Raw genomic sequence first — 15,097 nt, 5'->3', positions numbered from 1 at the left:
AAGTACTTCACAGCCAATTAAGTACTTTTTCCACTCTAGTCAACTGCTGTACTGTTGGAAACACAGTAACCAAAACAACTAGATTTCTGCATCCAAATCTGAGTGGCAGACTTTAATAACAATAATTTTTATTAGTGTCACAAGTAGGCTTACATTAAAACTGCAATGAAATTACTGTGAAAATCCCCCAGTCGTCACACTCCGGCACCTGTTTGGGTACACTGAGGGAGAATTCAGAATGTCTAATTTAGCGATGGAAAGGGATAGGTATAAACCGCAGGGCAAGAGTTATTGCTGGGGGAAAGGCAATTATGATGCGATGAGGCAAGACTTAGGATGTATCGCCTGGAGAGGAAAACTGCAGGGGATGGACACAATGGAAATGTGGAGCATGTTCAAGGAACAGCTACTGCGTGTCCTTGATAAGTATGTACCTGTTAGGCAGGGAGGAAGTGGTCGAGTGAGGGGACCATGGGTTACTAAAGCAGTTGAATCACTTGTCAAGAGGAAGAAGGAGGCTTATGTGAAGATGAGACGTGATGGTTCAGTTGGGTCGCTTGAGAGAAGAAGAGCCAAGCGAGGACATGAGAAGTCTTTGGCAGGTAGGATCAAGGATAACCCTAAAGCTTTCTATAGGTATGTCAGGAATAAAAGAATGACTAATGTGAGAGTAGGGCTAGTCAAGGACAGTAGTGGGAAGTTGTGCGTAGAGTCCGAGGAGATAGGAGAGGTGCTAAATGAGTATTTTTTGTCAGTATTCACACAGGAAAAAGACAAAGTTGTCGAGGAGAATACTGAGACACAGGCTACTGGACTAGAAGGGCTTGAGGTTCATAAGGAGGAGGTGTTTGCGATTCTGGAAAGTGTGAAAATAGATAAGTCCCCTGGGCCGGATGGGATTTATCCTAGGATTCTCTGGGAAGCTAGGGAGGAGATTGCTGAGCCTTTGGCTTTGACCTTTAAGTCATCTTTGTCTACAGGAATAGTGCCAGAGGACTGGAGGATAGCAAATGTTGTCCCCTTGTACAAGAAGGGGAGTAGAGATAACCCCGGTAACTATAGACCAGTGAGCCTTACTTCTGTTGTGGGAAAAGTCTTGGAAAGGTTTATAAGAGATAGGATGTATAATCATCTGGAAAGGAATAATTTGATTAGAGATAGTCAACATGGTTTTGTGAAGGGTAGGTCGTGCCTCACAAACCTCATTGAGTTCTTCGAGAAGGTGACCAAACAGGTGGATGAGGGTAAAGCAGTTGATGTGGTGTATATGGATTTCAGTAAAGCGTTTGATAAGGTTCCCCACGGTAGGCTATTGCAGAAAATACAGAGGCATGGGATTCAGGGAGATTTAGCAGTTTGGATCAGAAATTGGCTAGCTGATAGAAGTGGTGGTTGATGGGAATTGCTCTGACTGGTGTCCAGTTACTAGTGGTGTGCCACAAGGATCTGTTTTGGGGCCGTTGCTGTTTGTCATTTTTATAAATGACCTGGAGGAGGGCGTAGAAAGATGGGTGAGTAAATTTGCAGATGTCACTAAAGTCGGTGGAGTTGTGGACAGTGCAGAAGAATGTTACAAGTTACAGAGGGACATAGATAAGCTGCAGTGCTGGGCTGACAGGTGGCAAATGGAGTTTAATGCAGAAAAGTATGAGGTGATTCATTTTGGAAGGAATAACAGAAAGGCAGAGTACTGGGCTAATGGTAAGATTCTTGGTAGTGTGGACGAGCAGAGAGATCTTGGTGTCCATGTCCATAGATCCCTGAAAGTTTCCACCCAGGTTGAGAGGGCTGTTAAGAAGGCGTACGGTGTGTTAGCTTTTATTGGTAGAGGAATTGAGTTTCGGAGCCATGAGGTCATGTTGCAGTTGTACAAAACTCTGGTGCGGCCGCATTTGGAGTATTGTGTGCAGTTCTGGTCGCTACATTATAGGAAGGATGTGGAAGCATTGGAAAGGGTACAGAGGAGATTTACAAGAATGTTGCCTGGTATGGAGGGAAGATCATATGAGGAAAGGCTGAAGGACTTGAGGCTGTTTTCGTTAGAGAGAAGAAGGTTAAGAGGGGACTTAAGTGAGGCATACAAAATGATCAGAGGATTAGATAGGGTGGACATCGAGAGCCTTTTTCCTCGGATGGTGATGTCCAGCACGAGGGGACATAGCTTTAAATTGAGGGGAGATAGATATAGGACAGATGTCAGAGGTAGGTTCTTTACTCAGAGAGTAGTAAGGGCGTGGAATGCCCTGCCTGCAACAGTAGTGGACTCGCCAACACTAAACGCATTCAAATGGTCATTGAATAGGCATATGGACGATAAGGGAATAGTGTAGAGGGACTTTAGAAGGGTTTCACAAGACGGTGCAACATCGTGGGCTGAAGGGCCTGTACTGCGCTGTAATGTTCTATGTTCTATGTTCAATTCACATAACAAGCACGTCTTTCAGGACTTTTGGGAGGAAACCGGAGAGTAGGAAAGATGTGAAAGTGTTGGAGAGAGAAAAGATTTGTGACAAAAGTTACAGGAATGGTTCTCCGATTACAGATAGGTTGGAGAAGTTAGGACTGTTTTTCTTGGAGAAGAGAGGATTGAGATTCTGCACTGCAACGGTTCTGCGATTTGATAGAAGTATTCAAAATCAAGAGGGGCTGGTCAGAGTAGACAGGGAAATACTGTTCCCCCATTGGTAGACGGATTGTGACTGAGCGGGGATAGATTTAAGTTAATTGGAAAGGAAGCAATGGAAAGAAATGGGGACTTGAAGAGAAACGTTTTCAGGCTGTGAGTGGTCTGCCTGAGAGTGTGATGGAGGCTTTCAAGAGGGATTGGATAATTATCAAAATAGGAAGTAAGAGCAGGGTTGCCGGGAGAATGTGGGGGAATGGCAATGAGTGCATTGCTCTTTCAGAGAGCCAACACTGACACAATGGGCTGAATGGCCTACTTCTTCTGTGCTGTAACTGGTTTATCTGGTTATTATGTTGATTGAGGGGTAAATAATGTCACAGGATTTCATACATCCATCTGAGAGAGGAAACAGGGCCTTAGTTTAATGTCACATCTGGACACAACCTCCAACAATGCAGTGCTCTCTCAGTATTGCTCTGGGATTATCAGCCTGGACTTCTGTGCTCAAGTCTCTGGAGTGGGACTTGAACCTGCTACCCTCTGACCGGAGGTGAAAATGCTACCAACATGAGGCATGGTTGATACATTTAAGCTAATTAACACAGTGGTTAGCACTGTTGTCTCACAGCGCCTGGGTCCCAGGTTTGATTCCCACTTGGGTTGGTTGGCAGTTAAGTATCAGTCACCTTAAGCTACGTTGATCTAAAAGCAGGTCGGGGGGGGAAGAGTCAGCTCAGGCCAATTTAAAAAGATCAACCTTAAATCACTCCCAGTGAGTTCTCCCAGTGAGCCAGAGAAGACACAGCCAGACTGAGACACAGTGAAGAGTGAGTTTGGGAATTTGAAGCTAGGTGGGAATTGAATCGGTAAGACTGTTCCTTTTTAAATTTCAGGAATTTTAATTAATCTAGAATTGTGCAGTGAAGGTTAAAAAGGGGCTGCCCCACCCACTCACATAACTGGTTGGCAGTTAAATGTCAGTCACCTTAAGCTATTTCGATCTAAAAGCAGGTGGGGTGGGGGGAGTCAACTCAGGCCAATTTAAAAAGAGGAACTTGTAACTCACTCCCAGTGAGTTCCCCCAGTGAGCCAGAGAAGACACAGCCAGAGTGAGACAGAGTGAAGAGTGAGTTTGGGAATTTGAAGCTGGGTGGGGAGGAGGTGCTTTTTTATCCCTGGTAAGTGACTGGTAAGTAGTATAAGTTACCTTATGGTTTAAGACATGGCAGGAGATCCCAGACCCGTGTCATGCTCCTCGTGCGCGATGTGGGAGCTCAGGGACACATCCACTGTCCCTGGCCCCTTCACGTGCAAGAAGTGTGTCCAGTTGCAGCTCCTGTTAGGCCGTTTGACGGCTCTGGAGCTGCGGATTGACTCACTTTGGAGCATCCGCGATGCTGAGGATGTCGTGGATAGCACGTTTAGTGAGTTGGTCACACCGCAGGCGAAAGTTACTGAGGGAGATAGAAAATGGGTGACCAAAAGACAGAGCAAGAGTAGGAAGGCAGTGCAGGTGTCCCCTGCGGTCATCTCCCTGCAAAACAGATATACCGCTTTGAATACAGTTGAGGAAGATGGCTCACCAGGAGAAAGCAGCAGCAGCCAGGTTCATGGCACCGTGGCTGGCTCTACTGCACAAGAGGGCAGGAAGAATAATGGCAGGGCTATAGTGAGAGGAATTGACAGGCGGTTCTGTGGACGCAATCAAGGCTCCAGGATGGTATGTTGCCTCCCTGGTGCAAGGGTCAAGGATGTCTCCGAGCAGCTGCAGAACATTCTGTGGGGGGGGAGGGTGAACAGCCAGCTGACATGGTGCACATAGGCACCAACGATATAGGTAAAAAATGGGATGAAGTCCTACAAGCTGAATTCAGGGAGTTAGGAGTTAAACTAAAAAGAAGGATCTCAAAGGTAGTAATCTCAGGATTGCTGCCAGTGCCATGAGCTAGTCAGAGTAGGAATGTCAGGATAGATTGGATGAATGTGTGGCTCGAGAGACGGTGCAAGAGGGAGAGATTCAAATTCCTGGGGAATTGGAACCGGTTCTGGGGGAGGTGGGACCAGTACCAACCGGATGGTCTGCACCTGGGCAGGACTGGAACCGATGTCCCAGGGGGTAAGTTTGCTAGAGCTGTTGGGGAGGAGTTAAAGTAATGTGGCGGGGGATGGGATCCAATGTAGGAAGTCGGAGGGAAGTAAAACCGGGCCAGAAACAAAAAGCAGTAAGGGAGAAAGTGTAATGCTGAGAAGTCATAGTCAAAAATCAAAAAGGGCCACAGTACAGGGTACAGTGACTGAGGAGAGTGTGAAAAGGGAGGTGGCCAATGCAGGTTTGAGGGTATTGTACTTAAATGCGCGCAGTATATGGAACAAGGTAAATGAGTTTGTTGCACACATTGAAATTGGCTGGTACGATGTTGTGGGCATCACAGAGACATGGCTGCAAAGGGATCAGGGCTGGGATCTAAATATTCAAGGATATATGTCCTATCGAAAGGACAATCAGATGGGCAAAGGGGGCGGGGTTGCATTGTTAGTAAGGAATGAAGTTAAATCAATTAGAAGGAGCGATATAGGATCAGAAGGCATAGAATCTCTGTGAGTAGAGTTGAGGAATCACAATGGTAAAAAGACCCTGATTGGAGTTATGTACAGGCCACCTAGCAGTCGTCAGGATGTGGGGCAGAAAATAAATCAGGATATAGAAAAGGCATGTAAAAAAGGCAATATTACAATAATTATGGGGGACTTCAATATGCAGGTGGACTGGGAAAATCAGGTTGGTAGTGGATCCCAGGAAATGTAATTTGTGGAATGTCTAAGAGATGGTTTTTTGGAGCAGCTTGTGACAGAGCCTACCAGGGAACAGGCAATTCTGGATTTGGTGATGTGCAATGAGGCAGACTTGATTAGGGAACTTAAGGTGAAGGAACCCTAAGGGAGTAGTGACCACAGTATGATACAATTGACCCTGCAGTTTGAGAGGGAGAAGCTGCAATCAGATGTAACGGTATTACAATTAAACAAGGGTAACTACAAAGACATGAGGAAGGAGCTGGCCAGAGTTGATTGGAGAAGGAACCTAGCAGGGAAGACAGTGGAACAGAAATGGCAGGAGCTTTGGGGAGTTATTCGGGAGGCACGGCAGAAATTCACCCCAAGGAGGAGGAAACATGCTAAGGGGATTACAAGGCATCTATGGCTGATGACGGATGTCAAGGACAGCATAAAGGCTAAAGAAAAAGCATACAAAGTGGTGAGGATTAGTGGGAAACCAGAGGATTGGGAAGCCTTTAAAAATGAGCAGAGGACAACTAAAAAAGCAATAAGGGGGAGAAGATGAAGTACGAGTGCAAGCTAGCTAGTAATATAAAGGAAGATAAGAAGAGATTTTTTTCAATATATAAAAGGTAAGAGAGAGGCAAAAATAGACATTGGACCACTAGAAAATGTGGCTGGAGAAATAATAATAGGAAACAAAGAAATGGCAGACAAACTGAATAGTTACTTTGCATCAGTCTTCATGGTGGAAGACACCAGTGGGATGCCAGAGCTCCAGGAGAACCAGGGGGCAGAGGTGAGTGCAGTGACCATTACTGAGGAGAAGGTTCTGGGGAAACTGAAAGGTCTGAAGGTGGATAAGTCACCTGGACAAGATGGACTACACCCCAGGGTCCTAAAAGAGATAGTTGAGGAACTTGTGGAGGTATTAGTGATGATCTTTCAGGAATCACTGGAGGCAGGAAGGGTCCCAGAGGACTGGAAGGTGGCTAATGTAACACCAATGTTTTAAGAAGGGAGGGAGACAGAAGATGGGAAATTATAGGCCGGTTAGCCTGACTTCGGTCATTGGTAAGAATTTAGAGTCTGTTATTAAAGATGAGATTGCGAAGCACTTGGAAGTGCATGGTAAAATAGGACTGAGTTAGCACGGCTTTGTCAAGGGGAGGTCATGTCTGACAAATCTGTGTGAGCTCTTTGAAGAAGTAACAAGGAAGTTAGACAAAGGAGATCCAGTGGACGTGATTTATTTAGATTTCCAGAAGGCCTTTGACAGGGTGCTGCATAGGAGATTGATAAAGAAGTTAAGATCTCATGGTGTTCAGGGTAAGATCCTAGCATGGATAGATGATTGGCTGACTGGTAGAGGCAAAGAGTGGGGATAAAGGGGTCTTTTTCAGGATGGCAGCTGGTGACTATGGTGTGCTTCAGGGGTCTGTGCTGGGACCACAACTTTTTACGATATACATTAATGATCTGGAAGAAGGTACTGAAGGCACTGTTGCTAAGTTTGCAGATGATACAAAGATCTGTAGAGGGACAGGTAGTATTGAGGAAGCAAGGGGGCTGCAGAAGGACTTGGACAAGCTAGGAGAGTGGGCAATGAAGTGGCAAATGAAATACAATGTGGAAAAGTGTGAGTTTATGCATTTTGGAAGGAGGAATCTAGGCATAGACTATTTTCTAAATGGGGAAATGCTTCGGAAAGCAGAAGCACAAAGGGACTTGGGAGTCCTTGTTCACGATTCTCTTAAGGTTAATGTGCAGGTTCAGTCGGCAGTTAAGAAGGCAAATGCAATGTTAGCATTCATGTCAAGAGGGCTAGAATACAAGACCAGGGATGTACTTCTGAGGCTGTATAAGGCTCTGGTCAGACCCCATTTGTAGTATTGTGAGCAGTTTTGGGCCCCATATCTAAGAAAGGATGTGCTGGCCTTGGGAAGGGTCCAGAAGAGGTTCACAAGAATGATCCCTGGAATGAAGAACTTGTCGTATGAGGAATGTTTAAGGACCCTGAATCTGTACTCGTTGGAGTTTAGAAGGATGAGATGGGATCTTATTGAAATGAACAAGATACTGCGAGGCCTGGATAGAGTGGACGTGGAGTGGATATTTCCACTTGTAGGAAAAACTAGAACCAGAGGACACCATCTCAGATTAAAGGGACGATTTAAAACAGAGATGAGGAGGAATCTCTCCAGCCAGAGGGTGGTGAATCTGTGGAACACTTTGCCGCAGAAGGCTGTGGAGGCCAATTCACTGAATGTCTTTAAGACAGAGATAGATAGGTTTTTGATCAATAAGGGGATCAGGGGTTATGGAGAGAAGGCAGGAGAATGGGGATGAGAAAATATCAGCTATGATTCAATGGTGGAGCAGACTCGATGGACCGAGTGGCCTAATTCTGCTCCTATGTCTTATGGGTCACTGTTTGTGCAGAGTCTGCACGTTCTCCCGGTGTCCACGTAGGTTTCCTCCAGGTGCTCCGGTTTCCTCCCAAAAGACGTGCTTGTTAGGTGAATTGGACATTCTGAATTCTCTCCCTGTGTATCCCAACAGCCACTGGAGTGTGGCGACTAGGGGCTTTTCACAATAACTTAATTGCAGTGTTATTAAAGATTATTATTATTAAAACATTAAAATAGCTAACTACATTTAAGGAAATAATTTTCAAGATTCAAATGTGTTTTCAGATGTAGCTGTATTGCATTTTTACATATTGCGCAAGATAGTAATATTTGTCAGCAGCATTGTTTTGACTGAATTTAATTGAATTACCGGCTTTATTTCAATAAATTCTCTGTTGTTTTTTTGCTTGCATGTAAATACAGTCTGCTTAACAAAGAGGTAGGGAGTCTATGGGTGGAGTCAACACCCTTGGTAGGGTGTTGAACGAATACTTCATATCTGTCTTCACCCAAGAGAATGAGGTGGTAGATATAGAACTCGGGGAGAGAGACTGTGAAGTTCTTGAGCAAATTGTCATAGGGATTGACAAGGTATTGGAGGTGTTGGCAGGTTTAAAAGTGGAAAAATCTTCAGATCCAGATGAATTGTGTCCCAGAATGCTGTGGGAAGCAAGGGAGGGAGTTGCAGGGGCTCCGATCCAAATGATCTAATTCCTTTCTGGTCACAGGAGGGGTGCCAGAGGACTGGAGAACAGCTAATGTAGTTCCACTATTTAAGGAATGTTGCAGTGATAAGCCAGGGAACTATAGATCAGTGAGTCTCACTTCAGTGATAAGGAAACAATTGGAGAATATTCTGAAGGAGAGAATCTATCTCCACTTGAAGAGGCAAGGTTTGATCAGGAATAGTCAGCATGGCTTGATCAGAGGGAGGTCATGCCTAACAAATTTGATTGAATGTTTTAAGCATGTGACCAGATGTGTAGATGAGGGTAGTGCAGTTGATGTAGCTTACATGAATTTCAGCAAAGTCTTTGACAAGGTCTCACATGGGAAACTTAAAAAGAAATTAAATACACATGGAATACAGGGTAACTTGATAAGGTGGATTCAAAATTGGCTTAGTTGTAGGAGACAGAGGGTGATGACAGATGGCTGCTTTAGTAACTGGAAGCCAATGTCCACAGGTGACCACAAGGATCTGTGCTGGGTCCCCTATCTGTCATTTATATAAATGACACAGAGGACTATGTGGGGCATATGATCAGTAAGTTTGTGGATGACACAAATATTGGCTGGGTGATTAACAGTGAGGTTGAGTATCTTGGGTTATAGGAAGATATAAACAAGATGGTCAAATGGACAGAAAAGTGGCAGATGGAATTGAATCCTGAAAAGTGTGAGGTGATACACTTTGGAAGGAGTAATTAATGTGACAAGGCAATATATTATGAATGACCTGACACTGCGAAGTTCTGAGGAACAAAGGGACCTTGGTATGTTTGTCCATAGATCTCTGAAGGCAGAAGGGCAGGTTAATAGGGTGGTGCAAGAGGCATATGGGACACTTGCCTTTAACAATCGATGCATAAATTACAAAAGCAGGGCGTTCATGTTGGAGTTGTATAGAACTTTGGTGAGGCTACAGCTGGAGCATTGTGTGTAATTCTGGTCACCACATTATATGAAGGATGTGATTGTACTGGAGAGGGTGCAGAGGTGAGTCACCAGGATGTTGCCTGGGATGAAACATTTAAGTTATGGAGAGAGGTTGGATAGGCTTAGATTGTTTTCTTTCGAGCAGTGAAGACTGAGGGGCGACCTGATGGAGGTACAAGATTATGAGGAGCATGGACAGGGTGGATAGAGAGCAGCTGTTCCCCTAATTTGAGGGTCAGTTACGAGGGGACACAGGTTGAAGGTGAGGAGCAGAAGGTCTCGGGGGGATTTGAGGGAAAACCTTTTAAGCAAGAGGGTAGTGACAGTCTGGAATGCACTGCCTGGGAGTGTGGTAGAGACAGGATGCCTCACACCCTTTAAAAAGTACCTGGATGAGCACTTCACACATCATAACATTCAAGGCTATGGACCAAGTTCTGACAAATGGGATTAGGTAGCCAGGTCAGGTATCTATCATGCGTCGGCGCCAACTCGAAAGGCCAAAGAGCCACTTCTGCACCGTATTGTTCTGTGATTCTGTGAGTCACATAAAGGGATGCGTTACATCCCTGCATATAATGGCAGGGTTTCTCTATTCAATCCTCTCACTGCCAATTACCGACAGAGTGGGCAGCTAATGAAGTATTCAAGCGATGCAGAAGAGGTGCATACACCAAGCAGTGAACCCTCAGTGGGTAATTAAGGTGAGTAGTACACATGCATTTCAGGGGGACTAGATAAGCACAAGGGAGAAAAGATTAAAAGGGCATAAGTAGATGAGGAGTTTCAAGTAGAGTATAAATGCCAACATGGACCAGTTGGGCAGAATGGCCTGTTTCTGTGATGTATATTTGATGTAATAATAATCTTTATTAGTGTCACAAGTAAGCTTACATTAACACTGCAATGAAGTTACTGTAAAAATCCCCTAGTCGCCATACCTGACAGTGACCCAAGCCAGGAATCGAACCCGTACTGTGAATCAAGTGCTAACCACTGTGCCACCATGTCGCCCTAAATCCATGCCAAATCTTATTCCTGCTGCCTCCACCAGTGATGATCTGTTTATTATCCTAGTTCTATCCTAGGAAATAGGCAAAAGGTTTGGGTTAGGTTTAGATAGATTTTTGGTCTCTCGAGGAATCAAGGAACATAGTTGGGAATGTAGAGATGAGGCAGATCAGCCATGATCTCACTGAATGGCAGAGTAGGCTTAACAGATCATACAGTCAACTCCTACTCCTTTTTTTCCCCCTTGCATCGTGCTCAGATTCCCAATAATATTGACTGATTCATTGCTGTTCTGCAGGCTTAAGCCAGGCTCCTAAAGAGGATTTTAATAATGCTAACTCAGTGACCTCACGCACAGCATTCCTCAGGTCCCAAGGAGCCAGCCATTCTTCCAAAGATTCACTATGCTAAGTACATCTACTCCTCGCAATTAGCTGTGCCTCACTGTGAAAGAGTTATGTGCCATGAAGTATTATACAGCCAAACATTCACACTTCTGGAGGCATGTTAATCTGAAAACCGGGGCAGTCTATCAACATTCATCACTAACACAGATGATCTGGCCATTTAGCCCATTGCTGTCTATGGGAGCCTTGTGTGTGTAAATTGACTCCCGTGTTTTCCTGCACTACATCAAGTGAAGACACTCCACAAGTATTTCATTGGCTGTAAAGCACTTTGGGGTGTCCTGGGGTCTTGAAATACGCTATATAAATACAATTCTTTCATTATTTTCTTGTTAGGTAGTGGCATTCCTGTGGTTGGCACAGATATCTTCTTCCAGATCTTCACACATAGGATTCCCAGCTAGGAACACAGGGTGGGGTGATCAGGAACAGGGGTGCTGATCAGTATTTCCTTTTTCGACTTCAGAAATGGAGTGATCAACAACAAGATCCCTTCTGTTGCCTGTTCCCCATTAGATGCACCAGCCCTTCAGTTCCAAAGAGAAACCAAAATCCAACAAGCCATTCATTTAATTGCCATTCTTCTTTCATTTCTGTCTATTTAATATCGGAAAATAAATCTTGTTCGTCTGACCTGAGCACTTAGTCTTAGCTTATTTCGGCCTCTATCGAGTCCCACTTGTTTTCTACTCTGTTCCAAATTTTAAATCAATAATCTCAACAAATCCGAGTATTTGATTCCTAGGTCATTACGAGGTGCATAACTAGCCAGTTAAATAAAAATACACCCCAAATAACAAAATGCAGAACCTTTAATGACAAGTAAATGAGTTCAAGTGTATTATCTGGCACTGGGTGCCAGTGTTCAGGTAGGTGGTTTGAAGTGTGTCTACTTCAATGCCAGGAGCATACGAAATAAGGTAGGGGAACTGGCAGCATGGGTTGGTACCTGGGACTTCGATGTTGTGGCCATTTCAGAGACATGGATAGAGCAGGGACAGGAATGGTTGTTGCAGGTTCCGGGGTTTAGGTGTTTTAGTAAGCTCAGAGAAGGGGGCAAAAGAGGGGGAGGTGTGGCGCTGCTAGTCAAGGACAGTATTACGGTGGCGGAAAGGATGCTAGATGGGGACTCTTCTTCCGAGGTAGTATGGGCTGAGGTTAGAAACAGGAAAGGAGAGGTCACCCTGTTGGGAGTTTTCTATAGGCCACCTAATAGTTCTAGGAATGTAGAGGAAAGGATGGCGAAGATGATTCTGGAAAAGAGCGAAAGTAACAGGGTAATTGTTATGGGAGACTTTAACTTTCCAAATATTGACTGGAAAAGATATAGTTCGAGTACATTAGATGGGTCGCTCTTTGTACAATGTGTGCAGGAGGGTTTCCTGACACAATATGTTGACAGGCCAACAAGAGGCGAGGCCACATTGGATTTGGTTTTGGGTAATGAACCAGGCCAGGTGTTAGATCTGGAGGTAGGTGAGCACTTTGGAAACAGTGACCACAATTCGGTGACCTTTACGTTAGTGATGGAAAGGGATAAGTATACCCCGCAGGGCAAGAGTTATAGCTGGGGGAAGGGCAATTATGTTGCCATTAGACATGACTTAGGATGTGTAGGTTGGAGAAGTAGGCTGCAAGGGTTGGGCACACTGGATATGTGGAGCTTGTTCAAGGAACAGCTATTGCATGTTCTTGATAAGTACGTACCAGTCAGGAGGGAGGAAGGGGTCGAGCAAGGGAACCGTGGTTTACCAAAGAAGTGGAATCTCTTGTTAAGAGGAAGAAGGAGGCCTATGTGAAGATGAGGCGTGAAGTTTCAGTTGGGGCGCTTGATAGTTACAAGGAAGCGAGGAAGGATCTAAAGAGAGAGCTGAGACGAGCAAGGAGGGGACATGAGAAGTCTTTGTCAGGTAGGATCAAGGAAAACCCAAAAGCTTTCTATAGGTATGTCAGGAATAAAAGAATGACTAGGGTAAGAGTAGGGCCAGTCAAGGACAGTGGTGGGAAGTTGTGTGTGGAGGCTGAGGAGATAAGCGAGATACTAAATGAATACTTTTCGTCAGTATTCACTCAAGAAAAAGATAATATCGTGGAGGAGAATGCTGAGACCCAGGCTATTAGAATAGATGGCATTGAGGTGCGTAGGGAAGAAGTGTTGGCAATTCTGGACAAGGTGAAAATAGATAAGTCCCCGGGGCCTGATGGGATTTATCCTAGGATTCTCTGGGAAGCCAGGGAAGAGATTGCTGAGCCTTTGGCTTTGATTTTTAGGTCATCATTGGCTACAGGAATAGTGCCAGAGGACTGGAGGATAGCAAATGTGGTCCCTTTGTTCAAGAAGGGGAGTAGAGATAACCCCGGTAACTATAGGCCGGTGAGCCTAACGTCTGTGGTGGGTAAAGTCTTGGAGAGGATTATAAAAGATACGATTTATAATCATCTAGATAGGAATAATATGATTAGGGATAGTCAGCATGGTTTTTTGAAGGGTAGGTCATGCCTCACAAATCTTATCGAGTTCTTTGAGAAGGTGACTGAACAGGTAGACGAGGGTAGAGCAGTTGATGTGGTGTATATGGATTTCAGTAAAGCGTTTGATAAGGTTCCCCACAGTCGGCTATTGCAGAAAATACGGAGGCTGGGGATTGAGGGTGATTTAGAGATGTGGATCAGAAATTGGCTAGTTGAAAGAAGACAGAGAGTGGTAGTTGATGGGAAATGTTCAGAATGGAGTTCAGTTACGAGTGGCGTACCACAAGGATCTGTTCTGGGGCCGTTGCTGTTTGTCATTTTTATAAATGACCTAGAGGAGGGCGCAGAAGGATGGGTGAGTAAATTTGCAGACGACACTAAAGTCGGTGGAGTTGTAGACAGTGCGGAAGGATGTTGCAGGTTACAGAGGGACATAGATAAGCTGCAGAGCTGGGCTGAGAGGTGGCAAATGGAGTTTAATGTGGAGAAGTGTGAGGTGATTCACTTTGGAAAGAATAACAGGAATGCGGAATATTTGGCTAATGGTAAAATTCTTGGTAGTGTGGATGAGCAGAGGGATCTCGGTGTCCATGTACATAGATCCCTGAAAGTTGCCACCCAGGTTGATAGGGTTGTGAAGAAGGCCTATGGTGTGTTGGCCTTTATTGGTAGAGGGATTGAGTTCCGGAGCCATGAGGTCATGTTGCAGTTGTACAAAACTCTAGTACGGCCGCATTTGGAGTATTGCGTACAGTTCTGGTCGCCTCATTATAGGAAGGACGTGGAAGCTTTGGAACGGGTGCAGAGGAGATTTACCAGGATGTTGCCTGGTATGGAGGGAAAATCTTATGAGGAAAGGCTGATGGACTTGAGGTTGTTTTCGTTAGAGAGAAGAAGGTTAAGAGGTGACTTAATAGAGGCATACAAAATGATCAGAGGGTTAGATAGGGTGGACAGCGAGAGCCTTCTCCCGCGGATGGAGGTGGCTAGCACGAGGGGACATAGCCTTAAATTGAGTGGTAATAGATATAGGACAGAGGTCAGAGGTGGGTTTTTTTACGCAAAGAGTGGTGAGGCCGTGGAATGCCCTACCTGCAACAGTAGTGAACTCGCCAACATTGAGGGCATTTAAAAGTTTATTGGATAAGCATATGGATGATAAGGGCATAGTGTAGGTTAGATGGCCTTTAGTTTTTTTCCATGTCGGTGCAACATCGAGGGCCGAAGGGCCTGTACTGCGCTGTATCGTTCTATGTTCTATCTTGCCACTAAATGCAAGTTGAAACAAATGCCCTTAAATCATCCAGTTTATGTCCTTTTTTAAAAGATTATTTTGAGTACCCAATTATTTTTTCCAATTAAGGGGCAATTTAGTGGAGCCAATCCACTTAACCTGCACATCTTGTGGGGTTGTGGGGTGGAACTCATGCAGACACTGGGAGAACGTACAAACTCCACACAGTGACCCAGGGCCAGGATCGAGCCCAGGTCCTCAGCACCAGTAGACAGCAGTGCTAACCTCTGCACCACCATGCCACCCAATCCAGTTTATGTCCATTTTATCCAATCCATATACAGTTGCCCATTAATGCTGAATAATTTATGCTTTGATATTACAAAAGCCTAAGATTCTAAGCCTTGTTTTAAGACCGGGCGTGGAAGCAGTCTAGTGCTAACAATGACAATTAGTGATATATTTTGGACTGTGGTGGGGGATGGGATGGGATTGTGTG

This window comes from Scyliorhinus canicula, chromosome 1, assembly GCF_902713615.1.
Source record: "Scyliorhinus canicula chromosome 1, sScyCan1.1, whole genome shotgun sequence".
Taxonomy (NCBI): domain Eukaryota; kingdom Metazoa; phylum Chordata; class Chondrichthyes; order Carcharhiniformes; family Scyliorhinidae; genus Scyliorhinus; species Scyliorhinus canicula.
Note: the sequence above shows the minus strand (reverse complement) of the source record.